This window comes from Equus caballus, chromosome X (assembly GCF_041296265.1).
Source record: "Equus caballus isolate H_3958 breed thoroughbred chromosome X, TB-T2T, whole genome shotgun sequence".
NCBI classification, from domain to species: Eukaryota; Metazoa; Chordata; class Mammalia; order Perissodactyla; family Equidae; genus Equus; species Equus caballus.
Window position 1 is genome coordinate 110,716,755 of NC_091715.1, and position 21,745 is coordinate 110,738,499.

Consider the following 21,745-nt stretch of genomic DNA (forward strand, 5'->3'; position numbering starts at 1 on the left):
GCACTATTCTAGATGTTAGAGATACAATGTGAAAACAAATTGAAATTCTTACTTTGGAGAGGCTGCAGTCTAGTGTGGAGAGGCAGATAAGAAAAAACAATACAGTCTGATAAACAAAGTGATATAAGTATCCTCAAGGTATATGGAATAGCAAAGGCAAAGTAGTTACCCATCTGAGATGGACAAGAAAGACTTTCTGGAAAAGTCAGGCTTGAGTTAATTTTGAAGGAAAAGTAGGAGCTGGGCAGTAGTTGAAGGAAGAAATCAGAGAGAACAGAAGGTACAAAGGCAAGGAGGCTGAGAGAGCCTGGCACGTTCTGGGGACCCACAAGGTATTCAATCCGTCTAGCCTGAAGAGTTTGAGGGGTGGGGTAATGAAAGAAGAATCTAGAGAAGTAAGCAGGGGCAAGGACTTTGTATGCTGAAGACAGTTGAAAGCCAGCGAAGGCTACTAAATATTATATCTTCTATTCTTAAACTCAGAACACTGTAGTGGACAGTGTGCTATAGTGAAAAAGTAATTGTCTTTGGAGTCAGACAGATCGATGTTCAATCATTTCTTAACTGTGGACCTTGGGCAAGTTACTTTGCTTTAAGTATGTTACTTTGCCTTTAAAAGTGAGAATGATTATTTCTGCTTCATGTTTGTGGGGAAGAATTAATAATATATATGAAATCACCGAGTATAGAGGTAGTAGATAATTAATGTATGTTCCACTTATACTCTCCCTCCATTTCTTCCTTACCTTCTTCCTTTTTGCATCCTGACTAGTCCTTCCTTCCTTCTCTCCCTCTGGAAATTCTCTGGATTTGCAGAAAATGTGGCTATCTTGTGTGGCTTGACATCCTTGTTTACTAAGTGGATGACATTTAGAAAACAATTTGTGCAAGTTCAGCCCTCATAGTAGTAAGTGTACCAGACCACTGCAATGTCCACAATTGATTGGATCTACTTGCTGTTGCTGGGTGACGTAGTTAAATGATCCTATGTTAGACATGAAACATTTTTGCAATTTGTAATCAGCACTTTACCTAACAAAAATTGTTGCAGCTGTGGTACAATCGAATCCATTCTTGTATTCCTGCTCTCCCCAAACCTATCAAACTGTTAGCAGCCTGACTTTTGGGAAAAACTAAACATTGTTTTGCTGTATTTTTTCCCAGTATTATCATATGCAATTCTTCTGCCTGTGCTATGAAGATATCTGAACATTTTTTATATATTTAAAAGAAAAGGTCATTTCCAATATATTGTGTTTGGGTGAAAAAAATCTCAAGAAGCTAAGGAGCTTAATATGCTTGAAGAGAATGAGTTTTTATAGTATTCTAAACTAGAGTGACTATTAGATTCTCACCGCTCCTGGATAGATTGGGTGTGGAGTTCACATAGATGACTTTGGAGCACTTGTCTTCACAATCACCTAATTTACTTGGTTCCTAGAGTGGGAAGGAAGTAGAACAGTCATCTAGTTTCCAACTTCCTGTCTTATGCTTGAGTCTCCTCTATTGCATTGCTTTAAATTAATTATATAACCTCTGCTTTACCAGACTCAATGATGTGATGGACACCTTCTATTACTAAGGCAACGCATTCCATCTTTGGACTGCTTTCACTATTTAGAAAATGCTTCCTGATATTAAAAAAAAATGTCTTTTTATAACCTTTGGGCCACAATGTATGACTTCTAGCCATACAGAATAAGTCTAATTACTTTTTTCACCCTAAGTCCTCTCACATGTTTGGAACCAACTAATGTTTGACAAGGTGTCTCCTCCACCAGAATCTTCTTTACTCTCAGTGTAACATTTCCATTTCAGTCAATGATTGCCTGGAAGAACTTCTTTCATGATTTTACCATCACTGTCAAGTGCCTCTGAATATACTTGTCCATATACTTCTTAAAAGCGGCACCTAGAATGCCTTGTATACTCACAGTGTGCTGCGATCGATGCAGAATAGTCTGTACTATTACTTGCCTTGTTCTGTGAATGCAGCCTAAAATCAAATTAGCTGCTTTTGGTGGCAATATCACAATGTTGTCCCATATCAAACTTACTATTACCTAAAACTTTAATTTAAATTTCCTATTATATACTATCCATCAAAAGCAGTCCTTCATGCTCTTTTTAAAATGTTGGTTACTTTTTTAACGTATCTCATACCTCTCCCATCTTCTGCCATCTCCAAACATGACAGATCAGCCTTCTCTTTCTTCATCTAAATAATCGATAAAGGTGTTCAACATGAAAGAATGAGGTCTCCAGAAAGAACAAACTCTGCCAATATCATGATTTCAGACTTTTGTGCTCCTGAATTATGAAAGAATAAATTTCTGTTGTTTTAAGCCAAAAAAAAAAAAAAGAAAAGAAAAAGAAAAAGGAAGAAGCAGGAAGTTTTCCATTGGGAATATTCTAGTACAGCAGTTCTTAACCTGAAGTCCATGAACCAATAGGAACTTGATGAATTTTATGCACAGTGTGCATATACGTATTTTTTTCTGGGACAAAGCTCCATAGCTTTCATCATATTCTTAAAGGTGTGCATATTCCAAAGAAATTAAGAACTTGTATTCTAGAGTGACATCAAAATTCTCTGGCTACAGTCATTCAGTCACTTAAAAAAATATCTAGTTGAATGGTTTCCAGCCAATGATTCTCCATCTTGAATGCATGGAAGCCATGAAAGACCTTGTTAAATGTCTTTGTATATGTATACCCTGCACACCATGTATATCTGATTTTCAAGCTATTGGCCACGTGAGAGAATGAAATGAAGTTAGTTTAAGCTAACCATTTTAGTTGCACGTGGACAATTCTTTTAAAAATCTATTTGAGAATTTTTTCCATGACTCAAGTAGTCAATTACTCATTCAACAGATAGTTATTTATTTCCTGCTCTGTGTCAGGAACTATTCTAAGTACAGGGGCTAAAACAGCAAGAAAGGCAGACAAGATCTTTGCTCACAAGGAACTTATGTGCTAGTGAGAGAGTGAGATAATAAACAAGAACATAACTAAGATAATTACATTCAGGTAATGGTGAATGCTCTGAAGAAAGTAAAATAAGAAAATGGAATAGAAAGTGGCTGGAGTTGGGGCAGAAAAGTCACATTAGATAGGTCAGGGGAGGTCTCTGTTGGAGAATGGTATTTTAGCTACGAGCTAGTTGACAAGGCTTTAGTCTGCAAGTATGTAGGGGAAGAATAAATACTCCAGGCAAAGATAACAGCAATGCAAAGGCCCCAGAGCAGGAACAATCTTGGAGTGCTCAAGAAACAGAAAGATCAATGTGACTGAAGCATAGTGAACAATGGGGCAATAATAAGAGATGGAGTTTAAGGCGGAGGCAGTGTGGTTGCAGCAATGGTAAAGAGTGTAGACTTTGTTCTAAGTGCAGTGAGGGCTGTAAGAAGCAACAGGGTTTCATGGTCTGATTTACATTATTCAAAGAGTCTAATTGCTTTTTAATTCTGCATGCAAAGAATGAATTTTAAAGGAAGAAGAGTAGAATGCAAACACTTTGCCTATATTTAATTGTGGAATCTACCTTTTTTCTCATCTTAAAAAAATAGAAAAAACAGAAAGAAGTGCATCTCCAGCAGTCTTCCATGATTTCATTTCTTCTCCAGCATTCTTCAAAGGTAATTAATATATGTTCATCAATTTTATACAGTCTTGGATTTAATTCATACATCCCAGGAGATCGAAAGGCATTTAAAACACTAGAACACTAGGGTGGGTGTGGGTGTGTGTGTGTGTGTGTGTTTACAATCTCTTCAACTATCTTAGGCTCAAGTCATTTCTTAGTAGTGGTTGTTTTTTACACTTTTCAGTCTGAAAATAATTCTCTTTGACAGGGAAGACAGAAACAAAATAGAATTTAAAGGAGTCTACTTTCCTCATGTCATCCATCACCCTGGACAGCTCTCTGGTTTATTTAGATATTCACTTCTATTTTTTTCCTGCTACATCAGTATAATTTATAATTGTATAGTTAGAATTGTCTTTTTGAGAGTTTCCTTGAACCATATCTTGAATTCCAATATCCCATGCTAGCTCTGCCATTTACTACCTTGGATCAAATATTTAACATCTTTGTGTCTTTTATTCAACTGTAAAATGGAGACAATAATATCTATCTCATAGAGTTGTAGAATTTAATGAATTAAACACATAAAATGCTTTGAACAATGCCTGCCACATAAAATGTGTTCAATACATATTAGCCACCCTTATTATTATTACTATTATCTTTATATTTGGGCCATGAATTTCAGGTTCCATACCTCCTTCATACCTCTTCAGTATGACAGCCTTGCAGTGTCTATTCTCTGATTCAATGTTAGACTTTCTTGACTGCTTTTTTTCTGGTCACTTTTTTGCATCAATTCCTTGGCAACATATGGAGGGAAGTTAAGCAGACCTGAGTTTGAGGCCTGCCTCTGATATTTACTAGCTCTGTCACACTGGAATAGGGATTACTCTCTCTAATCTTCAGCTTCCTCTTTAGTAAAATAAGAATAATGCTATCTTTCATTTTGGGTAGATTGGGAAAATATATGTAAAGCTAGTAAAGAGCACAGTATATGGTAAAGGCTCAAAAATTTCAAATTTGCTTCCTTTTTCAGTGTTTTTATGCTGTCCCAACCTTGTTGTGCTATCTGTAGGGAAAATGATAATTCTTCCTGGAGTATGATGCTCAAAACAGTCTCCTCCAGTCTAGTCTTCTGGCCAAGAAGGCTGCTGTTCTCAAGTTAGTAATCTTTTACCCATTTCTTGGTAGTTCTTAGCACTTTGCTGCCCTTGAATGGCCACTAGTTATGCTAAACTACTTGATACTTGGCATTGCCCCATTGTAGGTGCCATCTTGAGCTAGATTCAACTTATAATTTATGTCACAATCAATTTAGTTTTCAGGGAACAAATACATATTCAGTGCAGACTTTTCCCACCTATGCCATTCAATAGTAATGAATCTAATATTATTAGTTGGATCTATTTTTTTCCCCTTACTTAATTTTGTCCTACATTAGCCTCTGTTTCCTCATTAGTAAAATGAGGATGACTACTGTACCTAACTCACAGGGTATTGGTGAAATTAAATAAGATAATTCAGGTGCTGTGCTTAGCACAATGCTAGACTCACAGTAAGCACTCAACAAATGGTAGATACATACACATAGATATCTAAGAATACATAATTATGGACATCTGAATCATGGATATGGACTTGAGTTAGACTCCCAGTGCTGCTGCCTATTAGTTATACCAGGGATCCCCATTCCTTCTGATTATCATGGAAAATGTATTGCTCTTATACTCTCCCCTCAATCCCTTGTTTTCCTGTTATATGACTGTCTTCATAACTACGTGCACTCAAATAGAGACATAGCTATTTGCCTCTACCATTGAGTGGGGTAAGTCCCCCTACCTCTATGAAACAGGAAAATTTATCGTCCCCCTTTTACAGATGAGGAAAACTGAAGCTCAGAGAGGCACATCCAATGTCATTTGGTATACTTGCTGAATTGTAACCTCCCCTGATCAGCAGAACTGAGTGTCTGAAGGCACTCTGATTCCTACTAGTCCTGGGTCTCTTCTCCACATCCAAACTACATTATGCTGAGGCTCTGCTGCTCCGCCGCTCTGCCTGGCTGTGGCCAGTCTTTGCTAGTCACTTCCCACAAAGCACTGAATCCTGTTCCTTAGACCCACCATTTGCTGGCTCAAGAGTTCTGTTCTGAATGAACCACTCACCCTAGATTATGATATTTCTACCTTCCTGGCTTTAAGTATTGCCTTCTCGGAACTTCCTGCTGTTATGCTCCACAGGGGAGATTTACTCTCCTGGCTAATTAGGCCAGTTGGAATCAAGTATGAGGTATTCACAGCCTTCCCTGGTATCTATTCCTCACACACCCCTGGGCCTGTGCTGCTATGATCCCATCAGGCCTTGTGCCTAAACCCACGTGGAATGAGAAAAGGATAATTTCAGTCTGTGTAGATGAATCTTCTTTAGAGAAGGCCCTTCCCCGAGCCTTTTAAATTTCACTATATGTTTTTCTACTTATTAACTCTATTGTGCAACCTAGAAAAGCATTAGATGGCACTTTTTAATTATTTGCCAATGTAGAAAAATGACTTTGCCCAAAATTAATAAGAATTTTGCAATGTCAGGATCCTAATCCTGTGCATTAGGCATCTTTCCTTCAAATTTCTTCAATAAACAAATTAATATGTTAAAACTGGAGTCACTTTCATTTTAGACTTGCACCCATCCGGGATGGGAGTCAGGTGTTAAAAATAAAAACAAATCTTATGATTGTTGTAATGATTAATTATATGCCTTTTTATTTTTCTAAGAATCTTCTTATAAGAACAAATTTTCCTATTCTCCTTGTAATTATGGTATTTGTGATGAAAATAAGCTTACCTAATGTGAAAGATACTGTCAGATGTACACAGTCTAGGAAATCTCACTTTAGATATGAGCATTCCAAAATAGGAAAGTGTGCCAGTTTTGAGGGGAAGAAAATGAGAGAGACGATCAATACTGAAGACAGAGTGAAGCCACCTTTCTGTCTTTGGAAATGATGGAACTGAGGTAGCTTCTAACTCTAAGGATTTCTGAGATGTCTTTTGCTATGGCAACTAAGACCATAGAATTTATATAGTTGATGAAAGAAGAGAATAAACTTTTATGTTCTGATCTATTAAATTGATCTAGATTTTGTAGAGATGTATTTCAAGGGATCAGGATAGTGGGGTTCCCAGCTTCCTGATGGGCTTTATTTATGGTTTGAAGTTTATTTTGGTACTAAAAAGAACTTAAATTCAAAGAATGTTATTTTTTTTAAATCTCTAAATCTTAACAGAGATAAATTGCCTAGTTTTGTGAAACCCTATTCTTGTGGGAGCTGGTAATTTATTGTGAAATGTTAGAACAAAGGTAATTAAAGCTATAGAAGTTGGTGATCAATCACCTTACAAGTGATTAACTGTTTTTAATGTGCCCAGTACTGTGCTTGCAGTTGTCCTAAAAACAATTTGCAATTTATTTGGGGTAGACAAGATTGAGGGAGATGTCACTTTATAGCTCCTGTTATATATTCTTGTACATATGTCTTCAAAGTTTCTTCTCTGAGTTGAACCTAAACCAGATAAATAAAGGCAGATCTGAAAGCGAGCTAGAAGTTTTCTTGATGTGAAATAACACAAAGTTTAGTTTCACAACTTAGAAACTGTCAAGAAAGTCAGTTATGGGAAAAATAATCAAGCCAGGGCTCAAACATCTTCCTAATTATGTTCATACCCCACTCTTAGTTTTTGTTATTGTCTTCTCAATCAGGAGAGCAAAGTATCATGGGGGGAACAAGGCTAGAGAGGGTGATGGGACTCAGGATAGGGACACGGCTTTTTCTGAGAATTGCTCTTTCTTTCCTGATATCTGAGAACCCCTCATATTTAAGGCCCAGCTATAATCCTACTCATATACTGGTCACAATGAACTCCCCTTCCTCTAAACTCCTGGTAGCACTAACACCACTCATTTTGAAACAGTTAACTGACCTCAACTGCTGCAATGTTGCTTTGCTTCCTACACAGTACTTTGCACATGGTGGGCACTCAAATATTTTTTAATGGATGGGATGGCCCATTTGTGGTTGTAGTGGAGAAAGAATCAAAGACTGGAAGTAAACTGCCCTGATGACTCCATTCACTCCCCTCTATAAAAAAAAAAAAAGCTCTATTGTATCTGTTGTGTTTTATATTAAAAGTTGTATGTAGTTCACAGTGAACAATCCAAACAGTACAGAAAACACAAAGAAAAAGTATGAATCACCTAAAATCTGGATATTTGTAAGGATCATAGTGTTTTCATTTGTAGAATGGGAGTGATAATAGTGCTTATATCATATGGTTGGTGTGGGGATAAAATAAGGTGGTGCTGGGCACAGAGAAACTGTTTAGTAAATGTTGGTTACAATCCTCCTCATTTCTATCATCGTCATCACAATTATCAACCAAAGGAAGATGGAAAGAAATAAAATTTAGAATCATAGATGTTTTAGCAGTAGAAAAAGCAAAGCAGTGCCTATTCCTTTGAGATCTCTAGGAATGGAGAAAAAATAACTATAGAAATAAACAGGATATGTTAAGAGTAGATTGGGGATAGCATTTTAGGGGGATTTCACTTTAAGAAAATAGATCATTTCCTGAGAGCGAGAATGTAGGCGTAGTAGGGAGAACTGGGGTTTAGATGAGAGGGGAAGGTCTACTCACCCAGGTGCCATTCAGCAATAAATTCTATGAATCTGCTTTGTTGCTGTGAGGAATGAAACACAAAAGTAGATTTTCCTTTTCCTCAGCTTTCTCAACTATCTAGAACACTGAGGAAACACTAGGAGAATCTTGAGTGAAAATTTAAACTTCTAAAAGAAAGGAAATGGTATGTGGGGCAAACAGTCAGATAAATAAGTGGATGCCTGAGCTATCGCTTAATTTAAACTTCTACCATAATGGCTTTTTGCTGCAGCAATTAGAAACAAATAAAGCAGGTTGTTTCAGATAAACAAATGCGGAGCAATGATGGGGCTCCTAAAGAAACAGAAGCCACTGATAAAAATTGAAATTCAGCAAGCACTTCAGGGGTTAGGAGCAGCCAGTGCAGTCAAATTGGTAGGCTGTTACTAGGCCTCTGAGAAGAGCATATTTCTAGGCAAAAAGAATTGCATATTGGGGCTGGCCTGGTGGCATAGTGGTTAAGTTAGCATACTCCACTTTGGCAGCTTGGGGTTCACAGGTTCTGATCCCAGACCTGGACATAGCCCTGTTTATCAAGACATGCTGTGGTGGGTCCCACATAAGATAGAGGAAGATTGGCACAGATGTTAGCTCACTGACAATCTTCCTCACACACACACACACAAAATTGCATAATCACACTGTTTCGAAGCATTAGCGAGTGATAAAAAAGATATATTATTTTTGATATTTATATTTTGTCTTGCTGAAAAAAGAAAATCTAGTCTATGGCAAAAACAGATCTTGAGAAGTTAATAAATTGGACATTGATTCTCATGTTTGAAGATGGGACTGGATAAACAGGGAGCTATGAAAGAGCTTTCATTAATTCTAGTTTGTGATAGTGAAACCAACATGTCTTATGTGGGTGTTTTACAGATACCTTAGGTTCATACCTCAGTTGACTGGCTTGGTTGGAGATAAGGGCATTTTGGTGGATTGTTGTTGTTTTAATTGAGTGTTATTATTATTTTGGTGTGAGGAAGATTAGCCCTGAGCTATCATCTGTACCAGTCTTCCTCTCCTTTGTATGTGGGATGCCTCCACAGCATGGCTGATGAGGGGAGTAGGTCCATGCCCGGGATCCGAACCCACGAACCTGGGCTGCTGAAGCACAGTGTGCAGAACTTTAACCACTAAGCCACAGGGCTGGGCCCTAATCAAGTGTTATTTTTTATAGTGAATGATACAGCACTTTCCTACACTGTCTGATCCAGACCCATTGGTCTCCTTTCAGTTCCCGGAATGTATCATGCTCTTTTATGCCTCAAAGCCTTGAAGCATGCTGGTCCTTATGCTTGGACTGCTCTGCCCCCTCCTCTTTCCCTTTGCTTAACTAAACTCGTAATTATCTTTTACGTTCTAGTTAAATGTCACTACCTCAGGAAGTGTTCTCTGATATATATGCCCTTGTAACATTATGAACTTGTCCTTTGCAGTACTTGTATAAGTGTAGTAAATTATTTTTTAGTTATTAGTTTGATTCTGTCTTTCCCATTAGACTGACGTGGGGGATGCTCATCATTCACTGCCTCCCCTCCTGGGTTCTAACCAATTGAATATGCACACAAAAGAGGGAGAGTAGTGGCCAATAACCTCGAAGTACAGGGAAAATTGGTAGAGGACACAGGCCTGAGGCTAAAATGGACCTTCCTACTCCCTCACCACCTGGATTGAAGGTTCCTAGGCCCTAGTGCTAATCTCCCAATCTACCCACCCTGTGAGGAGCACGAAAAAACAGCAGGGTCTGTGGACACAGTGGAATCCCGAAGTGGTGGTGGTGCTGTCTTGCTTAACGGTGGGTGAAGCACACGTGAATGTGACAAAGCAGAGCCTCTTTCCCGCTTTTCAGCCACTAGGAGAACATGGCTCAGTGAGTGGCTGAATCTGACCAATTAGATGAGTCATTCCTCCTCCTGTGGAGAGAACCGAATGTGTTAGTGAAAGTGAGAGCTAGGGGTGAGATGGGAGAGGGAAGTAATATATCTGCACCTCCATCAGACTGTCAGGCCAGGGCCCTTGTCTGTTTTATTTACCCACCCTATCCCCTGTGTATACATCAAAGAGCAGCTGCAAAGTTTTAAAAACTAATACATGCTCTTTGCACAGTGCCTGACACATTGTAAACATTCAGTATATATTTGTTGAATCATCAATCAGTCTTTAGTGAATTACTGAATTACTGAATTACTGAATCATGGCTAAACGGCCATCCAAACTTTGAAAAGAACACTGTTATTGGGGCCGGCCCGGTGGCTCAGCGGTTAAGTTCGCACGTTCCGCTTCTTGGCGGCCTGGGGTTGGCCACTTAGTATCCCGGGTGCAGACATGGCACCGCTTGGCACGCCATGCTGTGGTAGGCATCGCACATATAAAGTAGAGGAAGATGGGCACAGATGTTAGCTCAGGGCCAGGCTTCTTCAGCAAAAAGAGGAGGACTGGCAGTAGTTAGCTGAGGGCTAATCTTCCTCAAAAAAAAAAAACAAAAGAACACTGTTATTTAGTGGAAAATACAAGGCAGGAAATCTGATTTAGCCCTGGTTGTGCTATTTGGTGTTTGACCTTGATCAGGACACACAGTATTCCCTAGTTTCAGCTTTTGTCTTATGAAATATAAAGCAGTTGATCTACCTTAATTATAACTGGTCCTATTTAGCTGTAGATTCTGATTAGAAAATGCCAAGTTTAAATGCGCTTTAGCTTTAAATAAGGAGAAAAAACTCTTAGAGCACAGAAGTAAACTCTTAAGAATTACATAACTAAGGGGCTGGCCCCGTGGCCGAGTGGTTACGTTCGCGCGCTCTGCTGCAGGCGGCCCAGTGTTTCGTCGGTTCGAATCCTGGGCGCGGACATGGCACTGCTCATCAGACCACGCTGAGGCAGCGTCCCACATGCCACAACTAGAAGAACCCACAACGAAGAATACACAACTATGTACCGGGGGGCTTTGGGGAGAAAAAGGAAAAAATAAAATCTTTAAAAAAAAAAAAAAGAATTACATAACTAAGAAATTTCTAAAGTCAATTAGAAATGGCAGATTTTTAAGAGTAAAGTCTAATTAGAAATTTAAGAAGCTAGAGGTGATTCTAAAAAGAATCCAAAACAAATGCAAAAACAATTTCTTTATAAAAGGGCAATTATAAAGTGCTTTTAAAAGTAATTAGCAAAACAATTTAAATCTCAAGTTTTTCCCTTGCACAATTTAGTCACCAAGAATAAATCTCTGTCAATTACTCTTCTCCCTTCAGTCAAAACCACACAGGTTAAAAACGTAAGCTCTAGAAGCTTTTAGAGGACTAAGGGTAAAGCTATTGGTTATCTGGATTTTCTTTGCTTAACGTGCAACCTGAGTTTACAGTTAATGTACATGACTTTTGAATTTCTGAATTATGGTCCTTAATTAATATCTGACACTTTTTTTCTTTTATCTGAATGCTTCACACACAATTGCAGAGAGCGTGTATACTTAAGATCTCTCCTTGACTTATCCTTAGTTGCCAACTACAGCTTTCCAGTTTACAATTGTTAAGGCTTCTATTAACTAAGATGTTAGTAGTCAGGCAGGACTTTCTTGAATTTATAATTCTGAATTTATAATTATTTACACACAATATTTCAACTTTATGTTTTTTATTATTAAACATTGTTCAGTTGTGAGCCCAAATTAATGAATTTAGTAAAATATTTCAAAGATACTATTATGTTTCAGGCATAGTGATAGACAAAGGAAATAAAAAAATGAATAAGAAAATCCTTGGTTTTAAGGAGTTGACAGTTTAATGGAGGGTAAAGTCATACAAAAATATAATTACACTAGAAATAAAAATATTAAGTTCTTGAAGTTGACACATATACAAGGTGCTATGAGAGTACAGAAAAAGGAGTGAATAATTTTTTCCCAGGGAGTCAGGTAAGCTTTCATGGAGGAAATGCCATTTGACTGAGTATTAAATGATGCATAGGGAATGAGTACATTCCTAACAGAGAGAACTGCATATATGGAGGAAAATACTTAGTAAAGGGAATAATTTGTTTGGGAAACATGAGAATAGTAGTTTCTTTGGTAGACAAATATTTACAACAAAATGACAGAAGATTGAAATCCTCCATATATAAAGAGATTTTTATTATTCAATGAGAAAAGATGAACACCTCAGGAGAAAAATGGAAAACTTTAATACAAAATATTTATTGGACACTTACCATATTTACAAAATAGTCACAACAAAAACAAATTCCCTGCTTTCATGGAGCATGTAATCTAGTGGGAGATGCAGATACGTAAACAGAATAATTATAATTTAGTGTGATGAAGCTATAGTCAGAACATATAGGAGAGGTACCTAATTCATGCTTGAATAGGCAGGGAAAGCTTCCTGAGGAAGTAACTTCTAAATTTTAAAGGTGAAAAGTGAGTAGAATGTAGACAGACACATATAGGAGTGGGCTAGGAATGAAGGGGGAGATAAGTAATAAAGTCATAGTGAACAACATATGTGAAGACCTGGAACTGAGAGACAGCATGGCATATTTAAGGGAAATGAAGATATTTAAGTATGGCTGAATCACAGAGTCCAAGGGGGAGAACTCGGATCATGTTAGCCTTGCAAACCACCTTAAGAAATTTGGATTTTCTTAGGGGAGCCACTGAAATGTTCTAAGCAAGGAAGGAGTACTATGATGAAATTTGGGCATTAGCCAATATGACTAACTGTAATGTGGACAATGGATTGGAGTGGGCAAGAAACCCGTTTAAGAGGATTTTTCTGTAACCTAGGAGAAAGATGATGGTGGCCTGCACAAGGAAGGTGTCAGTGGGAATGGAGAAAAGTGGATGGATTTGAAATTTATGTACAAGGTGGAATTGGCAGAACTTGGTGATTGATAGGATGTTGCAGGAGTGTTGGTGAAAATAAGTTGGAACAGCTTTGGAAAGTAAGAAGATGAATAATGTTCTGGACATGTTGAGTTGCAGGTGTCTAAAGGAAATAAAAAGGGACATTTCTGGAAGGCACTTAGCTATGTGGAACTGGCATTCAGGAGAAGGCTTATGGAGATAGAGATTTGGGAATCATCAGTATATAGATGGCAATCTATGTCATGGGGTCATCCAGGGACAGTGAGTACTGTAAGAAGAGAAGAGGAGAGAGTTAGGACATAACACTGAGCTAGAACTCTGCCATTTAAGGAATGTACAGAGGAAGAAAAGTTCTCAAAATGAGAAGGAATGGCCGAGAGGTAGGTAAGATGAAAGCCAGGATAGTATTGTGCCATGGAAACTAAGATAGTGTTCAAGAAAAGGGAAACGGTTAACTGTATTAAATGTTGCTGAGAAGTTGCATAAAATAGCACTGAAGAGTGTCTGTTAGATTTCATAACAACGAGGTTGACAGTGATTTTGTGGAGAGCAGTTTGAATGGAGTGTTTGGGGAGGCATCTAAGGTGTCTGCCAGTGGGTGGGAAGTGAAATGATGGCAGGAATCAGACAAAAGAACATTAACGCATGACTCGCAAAACAAGAAATACGAAGAGTCAAGAAACAAAGAAGTTTTGGGGCCGGCCGGGTGGCACAGTGGTTAAGTTTCCACATTCCGCTTCAGCGGCCCAGGGTTCACCAGTTCAGATCCCAGGTGCAGACATGGCACTGCTTGGCAAGCCATGCTGTGGTAGGCGTCCCACATATAAAGTAGAGGAAGATGGGCGTGGATGTTAGCTCAGGGCCAGTCTTCCTCAGCAAAAAAAAGAGGAAGTTTGGCAGATGTTAGCTCAGGGCTAAGCTTCCTCAAAAGAAAACAAAAAAGGAAACAAAGAAGTGCTATCTCATTAGTAATAAAAAACCCAGAAAATAAAATGAGATACCTATTTTTAGTTAACCAAGTTGGCAAAGATAGAAAATTAATATATTGCCATTCAAACACTATTGGTGGAAGTGTTACTTGATGCAATTTTTTTCTCACTTACTTTTTTTATTGAGTTCATAATAGTTTACATTGATGTGAGATTTCAGTTGTATATTATTTCTTGACTGTCACCACATAAGTGCTCCCTTTCACCCCTTGTGCCCACCTCCCACCCCCTTTCCCTGGTAACCACTGATCTGTTTTCTTTGTCCATGTACTTGTTTATATTCCACATATGAGTGAAATCATCTGGTGTTTATCTTTCTCAGACTGGCTTATTTCGCTTAGTATAATTACCTCTAGGTCCTTCCATGTTTTTTTTCAAATGCGATGAATTTGTCTTTTTCATTGCTGAGTAGTATTCCGTTGTGTGTGTGTGTGTATATATATATATATATACCACATCTTCTTTATCCAATCATCAGTTGATGGGCACTTGGGTTGCTTCCATGTCTTGGCTATTGTGAATACCACTGCAATGAACATAGGGGTGCATATGTTACTTTGGATTGTTGATTTCAAATTGGGTAGATACCCAGTAGTGGGGTAGCTGGGTCATATGATAGTTCTATTTTTAGTTTTTTGAGGAATCTACCTAATACAATTTCTGAAGGCAATTAGGTCATATCAAACGTTTTTAAAATGTGCACACCCTTTAATATCACAATTGTTTCCTCCTTGACAGAGAGCTAAAACATGTTCCTCATTATGCCTTTGTGTTTGTGTGCTCTCCACAGTTGTCACGTAATAGCTGTTTGGAGTTGAGAATACCAAGAAGTGTTCCAAAGGGGGAAATTTTTCTTGTTCTGCATTTTTGTTGTTATCGCTGTTGCTTTGGTTTTTTCATGGTGGAGTAAAGGGTTCCTTTTGGGAGTGCTGGGATGTCAGGTTAGGTTATCAGGAGTCCTGTCTGCTGGAGGACATCCCACTGCAGGCTTAGAAAAGAATGGAGAAAATTATGGTACTGATAGGTTGATGTCTTTCAAATAAAGAAGAGAAGATGAAGTCTGCTTTTTTTCTCACCAAAACAAAAGCAATAAGCAAAAAGAAACAAAACAAAAAACAAAACCTGTTGGGAAGTAGAGGCATTCACCTTGTCATGGTGGGGAATTAAAAGACAAATGTACTGATCTAGAATACACAGCCAGAAGAAAGGAAGAAGGATAAAAGTGATGCAGAGAGCAAGGCCACAGAAATAATCTTCTGCCACAATTCCTAAGGGATTCAGGATATATTTCCTGACAGCAGGAGCAATAAAGGAAAAGGAAAAGGGAAGAGTCCTAGAGGATTTTTTTCTCCCAATTATCTAAATCTCATATAAGCAAAGACATAAACTAGTTAGCAAGTGGTGTTGGTGAAGTTAGCCTCATAAAATCAAAATAAAGCAAAAGATAAGCTCCATTGGGGCAAGGATTTATGTCTGTTTCATGGCTCTATTGTTACCACCTAGAAGAGTGCCTGACATATAGTAGGTGCTCAATTAATAAAAGTTGAAAATTGAATGGGAAATTTGAGCTCAACACTGCCTGAAATGTAATCTGGGCCCTTAATTATTTCCTGTGACTGTTATGGTCTGGGGAGCCAGCAGATACGTTTGCTAAAGCTGATAGCCTGCAAAACCAGACGAATCAAAAAAGTCAAAATCATGCCACTTGCAACAACATGGATGGACCTTGAGGGTATTATGTTAATCGAAATAAGCCAGACAGAGAAAGACAAACACCATATGATTTCACTCATATGTGGAACATAAACAAACACATAGATAAGGAGAACAGATTGGTGGTTACCAGACGGGAAGGAGGTTAGGGGGACAGTGAAAGGGGTAAAGGAGCACATATTTATGGTGATGGATAAAAACTAGACTATTGGTGGTGAACACGATGCAGACTCTACAGAAACAAAATATAATGATGTACACCTGAAATTTACACAATGTTGTAAGCCAATGTGATCTCAATAAAATAACTTAAAAAAACCAAAAAACAAGAGGAGCGAAGTGTGGATTGTTGGCAGAACCTGTTTTTTTTTTTTATTGTTACCTTTATTTAACAACAAATGCAAAACATGGAGCAATCTGATAGCAATTGTTTCTTTGTTTTCTTCTTTTCTTCTTTTGGAATGTGATGACATAACTAGAAATCAGGCTGACTTTGCAAATAGATGGTGATTTTAAACTAATGTCGTTATCTCATTCTGTATAGAGAGAGAAGGAGGGAGAACATTAACTAGTCATAAAACTTGTGTTAGCATTAATTGGTGATTATCATAAAGTGCACAGCAGCTTTTACTTTTTCTAAGATGCAACCAATTGATTAGTTGGCTCCATTTTGAGGAGAGGCAATCACAATTACAAAGACAGAAGAAGTGAACATGCTCCAAACAAGTTACATAAGAATACAGCTTCTTAAGGGGTTTTTTTTCCATAGCAAGCTTGGTTCTAGAAATCCACGTTCAAGGGTACATGGGAACTTGCAGGACTTTTTGATAGTCTCTTGCCTCTTGCCTTTTTCTCCTATACCTCAGAATTCACTTGTTTATATAATGAAGGAGTAACGAAGGAGTTTCCATATTAAAACAAGAACCAAGAAGGGAATTTGATGCAACACTTCGAAATGAGCTTGTATGATTAACAGCACAAAGAAGAACTATGCTGCCTTTTTTGACTCTGATTGCCAGCGTTCTGTAGTTTAAATGATTGCCTCCTTGAAATGTTCTATTGTCTTAATTTTCTGAATGCAAGACTCTGCGGTTTTCCACCTAGGTTTTTGGCTTCCTTCTGTCTCTCTCTTGTGTACAGGTTCATCTTATACTACCTAGCCAATTTTAGGACCTCTTCTCTTCTCAATTTGCACCCTTTCCTTAGGAGTTCTCATCCATTTTCGACACTTGAATTACCATCTTATTCAGATGATTCAAAATTTTATCTCTGGCATAGGTTATCCCTCTAGTTCCAGGCCCTTAGAACTGCCTGCATGATATATCTTCTTATGCTAAAGGTGCTCAAATTTAACGTGTTCAAAAATAAAATTATAATTTACCTCTTCAAATAATGGTCTCTACCAAGTGTCACCATCTATTCTGATATGCAAGCCAAAGTCATCTCTGATACTGCTTTCTTCTCTTTTCCGTGCCACATTCAATCCATTACTGTCTCCATTTCTCCTCCTAAATATCTCTAAATTCTTTTTATCTCTGACTCCACCACCATTAGTCTAGTGCAGTTTACTCTCTCTCACCTAGACTACTTCCAAAACCTTCTAAGTCATCTTCCTTCATCTGCCCCTGCCCAATTTCAATCCATTTCCCACAATGCAGCCAGTTCAAAATACAGATATAAACGTAATTCTCCTTGCCACTGATCTTGAGGAAAGTTTAAAAGTCTTAACAAAACCTACAAAGCTTTGAATGATTTGAACCATTCTCACTCTCCCCAGTGTCATCTCACCCTGCACTTGATTTAGCTCTTTGTACTCCAACTGCACTGACCTTGCTTTAATTCCTATTCTCTCTATGCTCCTTCTTGCTACAGGGCCTTTGAGCATGCTCTTTTCTTGGCTAGGAATGTACTTATCCCATTTTCTCTGGTCAACTCACACTCATCATTCAAATCCTAGCTTACTTTCCTTTAAGAAAGACATTTACGACTTTGTCAACTTGGTCAGCTCTCCCTATCTTACATTCTTATATTCCTTTATGCATCTCGTTATTATGCTTGTCACATGGGTGTATGGCTGGGGAGGGTGGAAGCTCAAGTCAGCCAGAGAGATGGCAGGACGGACGGTGCTGTGTCAGCTGGATGGACTGACTGGCTTTTGCTTTCCCTTCATGTCCTTACAAGCTATCTCTGGGAGGGAGTTCCCCTGGCTTTGGGGAGGCACCCCACTGCCACCTTTATTTATGATTCAACCCTATTTTGTATTAGCTGTTCCTCAACTATATGCTATACTTTTCCAGATAAATGCTCATTCTGCACAGTAGAATCACCTCTTCCTTTTCCATCTATAAATACTCTACTTTCTTCATAAAAATAATAAGAATAATAATATCTTGCTAGTTTCTTACTATGTGCAAGGTCTGTTACCTCTATTTTCCCATGTAACTCTCAAAACAATCCTGTTCAGTATATTCAATTATTGTCTCTATTTTATGGATAAGAAAACCGAGATTCTGAGAGGTTAAGTAATTTAGGATGTGTCACAAAGCTGGTAAGTGTCAGAGCTAGAGTTTGTGCTGAGAAACCTGACCAACTGGTTTCTGATGAAATGTTCTACTTTGTAAAATGATATTTCCTTCATGAAGCCTTTCCTGATGTGCCCAACAGGATGTAATCTCTTCTTGCAACTTTCTCTGCATTTTGGATATGCTTCTATTATGGTGATTATCATATTCTGTACTTTATTATGAATATTTGTATTCCCACGAAGTAGATTATAAGTTCTTTGAGGGCAAAGGCAATATCTACTCATTGTGTTCTCTCCTGGAATGACTTTAGGCTAGTCACTTAACTTCTGAGTTAGTCAACCTGTATTACGTGAGAAGGTTGAACCAATCAGTGGTTGCAAACTCAAATGAGTATGGGAGCCAAGCATGTAACAAATAATTGAGATAGCCTATTTTGCTGAAGGGAGCTACTTGGTTCCTGTTGATTGTGGTCACACAGGAATGTTTGCCTGGTGTTGCTAGATCTTTTGATTTTTCAAGAGAAGTTAGAAATATGGATTTTTGAAAAAGTGATATTACTTGCTTTTTAAATCTTGGGTCAATTAAAACAGACTAGACCTATGCTAGATCTGGGCCAATGACTGGTAGATGTTCTTTCTACTGTTTCTTCAAGCTCTTGTTATGTCGAATAAAGATTCTATGTAAATGGATAGTCTAATACTTATCAAATTTGTTCTAGAAATCTCTGCTATTACCAGTAGTATCTCTTATAATGTTTGAGAGTGGGAAGAAAGAGGGAGAAGAAATATGAAACCACCAAGCTTTTCTTAATATTTTGAAAGAACAAACATATATTTTTAAAAAATCACCTGAGAACCCTGTTCTATAACTACCAGTGTGTATATTTATAAGCATAGATGTATGTGTAATTTGCATATATGTCATCTAATATGCATATATTTATTTTGTATACAGAATTTACATTATATTTTACATTTATGCAAATTTACATTTGACTTTACAGAATATGTAAATTCATACCAGAGATTTTTGAAAAATTAAAAAAGGTTCAGATTCAATTTTAGCTGAAACAGATTGAAAACTGGACAATGATCTTGTTGCTTTGATAATCCAATTCCCTAAACTAGCCAGACTTTGGAAAACGAGCAGTTTAAAAATGTTTCTGCCTGCGTTAGAATTTGAAGTGACTGTTTAATCTGTTTTGGTCATATCCTGTATGCTAAGAATACTTTTGAGGAGCTACACGTTGACAAGAATGAAAATGAACTAGATCAATCACGTCTAGTACGTGCAAACTATAAACTCTTTTCAAGTTCTTTTGCAAAAGATCTGAGTTTCCCAGGTCACCAGAGCCTTATACTGCATAACAGTCTTGATCAACATCTAAAAATAGGTGTAAAGAGTTCACCGTGGATGTGGCACAGCGTGAAGTACTGTAGGGGTATTGAAGACAGGTAACATTTTCAAGGAACCAAAGTTTAGTCAGTCTCAAGCAAGAATGTAAATATTTGGCACTATTTTGTTAGCTTCTCAAGAAGATTACCCAGGAGAATTTAGGAATTTCCTTCCTGGATTGGCTTTACAAATAGGCTAAACATTAATCTAAGAGCTCATTTTCTTTCTAACTTTGTTGATGCTCTGTGTTACAACTTCTTCGGGGGTTAAGAGCAATGCCTGAAAAGAAAATAACTTCACTTCCTTCTTTTGGAGTTTCTTCCAGGTTGCAAGTTGCATTTTTAGCACAAAAGTAAATAGAGATGGTTATATATTAGCCAGAAGAATGACCACAGGAAGAGAACATAATAGAATCTCATTGACATTCTATAGATTAGAGAATGTTGGAGCTGGAAGGGACTTTAGCAATTCCTTAGCAGTTATCCTATCCTCTTTGGGAGTTAGACTAGTTATCTCCAAGACCCTTCATAGCTCATTTGTCAAATGAGGCAGCTGAGGCCCAGGGTCAAAGTTTATATTTACTGTGGCTCAGTCTCTCAAGGGAAAGAGAGTTGACTATTAAAATACCAGAATGAGTTCAAATAATAAAAAATTGGCAACAATTTATGTGGCATTTCAAATAAATGGAGTAGAATTGGTCTAGTACTTGAGATCCTAGAAATAGAATTTTCTAGCATATATTTTTCTTTAATATAAAACAAATTCTAATATATCTTGGATATCGATGTGGAAAGAAGCAAACTAATTAAACAAAAGCACCTAGCTCAGTGCCTGGCTCATTGCAGGCACTCAACGTACACACGTTCGGTGGCCACGGGTGGTAATGCTCAGCATAGACTTTTATTTATCTTTCATGTTTCTAAATTAGATGTTTCACTACTGGCGGTGGAAGTAACTTTGTGATATTAGGAGTAAATATTCTTTGACCAAAGCCTATAACTCTTCCTTGAGGCGAAAACTAATTGAACAATTCATGTTGGTAATTTTTATTTTTATCATGAAACTGCTGCAAAAGGGGTATTTGACTTCTATATAATTTTGCTGGAATATAAAAAGAAAAGTTAATCCTTTGCCCAGAATTTTATGTCCTACAAAAATGAAATGAATAGATAAAAATACGTAAATAAAACTTCATTGAACACTAGACTCTCAGGGAAGAGAAGGCAATGTGTGTGTATCGTTCTTATCGTTCAGCACAGCTGGGAATAGGAAACAGGTGGTATTAAGTTTTAATCTTTCTCGTTTTACATCATAACATTCATATAGATGATTTTTTAAAAAGCCAGTGGGGAAATTGTATGCAATTCATATTAATTGTGACTAAATTAATGGTTAATATTTCACATGAGCCATTTAAAAATTACGAACTTTACTTTTATGGTCATCTTTCACATAACTGTTGGGATAATCTCTTACCAATAGTATTTTCATTATATCTTCTCTTACTCAAAAAACCTGTAGTGGTTCTAACCAGGAGCTCTAGAGACGAATGTTCTGGGTCTAAGTCTCCACCTTTTGCCAGCTGCGTAACTTTGGGAATGTCATTTATTTCCTTCAAGGCTCATTTTCCTTAAAAATAAAGTGGGGGAATACATTAAGACTGATAGTATTGTTGTGAGGAGTAAATGAGACAATGTTTAAAGCTCTTCGCATAGTGCCTGGCATGAGGTAAGCCCTGGTGCATACTAGGTATTCAATAAATATTGATTTAATGAATGGATAGATATCTAGTACTTGGAAGGTAACATGTAAATCCTTCAGCCTACCATTCACGAACTGGCTGCCGTATTTATCCCAAGCACCAATACTCAATTTGTTGTGGCCTAGGTGGGATTGGCCCCTTTGTTACAGCCAAACTCATTTCCTTTCTGCCCTTGTACGCTACTCAGCTTCTCAGGCCC

At 37.7% G+C, this 21,745-nt stretch overlaps 1 long non-coding RNA gene across 8 annotated transcripts in view; it reads left to right on the forward strand.

Annotated features, from left to right (window-relative positions):
* LOC138921894 (uncharacterized) overlaps positions 1–21,745 on the forward strand; it is a 186,062-nt gene that overhangs the window by 90,489 nt on the left and 73,828 nt on the right. For 3 of the 8 annotated variants that reach the window (XR_011434873.1, XR_011434872.1, XR_011434879.1), the window contains one exon: positions 3,573–3,641. The exons of the other annotated variants lie outside the window; for them this stretch is intronic. This is a non-coding gene — a long non-coding RNA (uncharacterized lncRNA). The remainder of the gene's footprint in view (positions 1–3,572; positions 3,642–21,745) is intronic. 8 annotated transcript variants of the gene reach the window in all.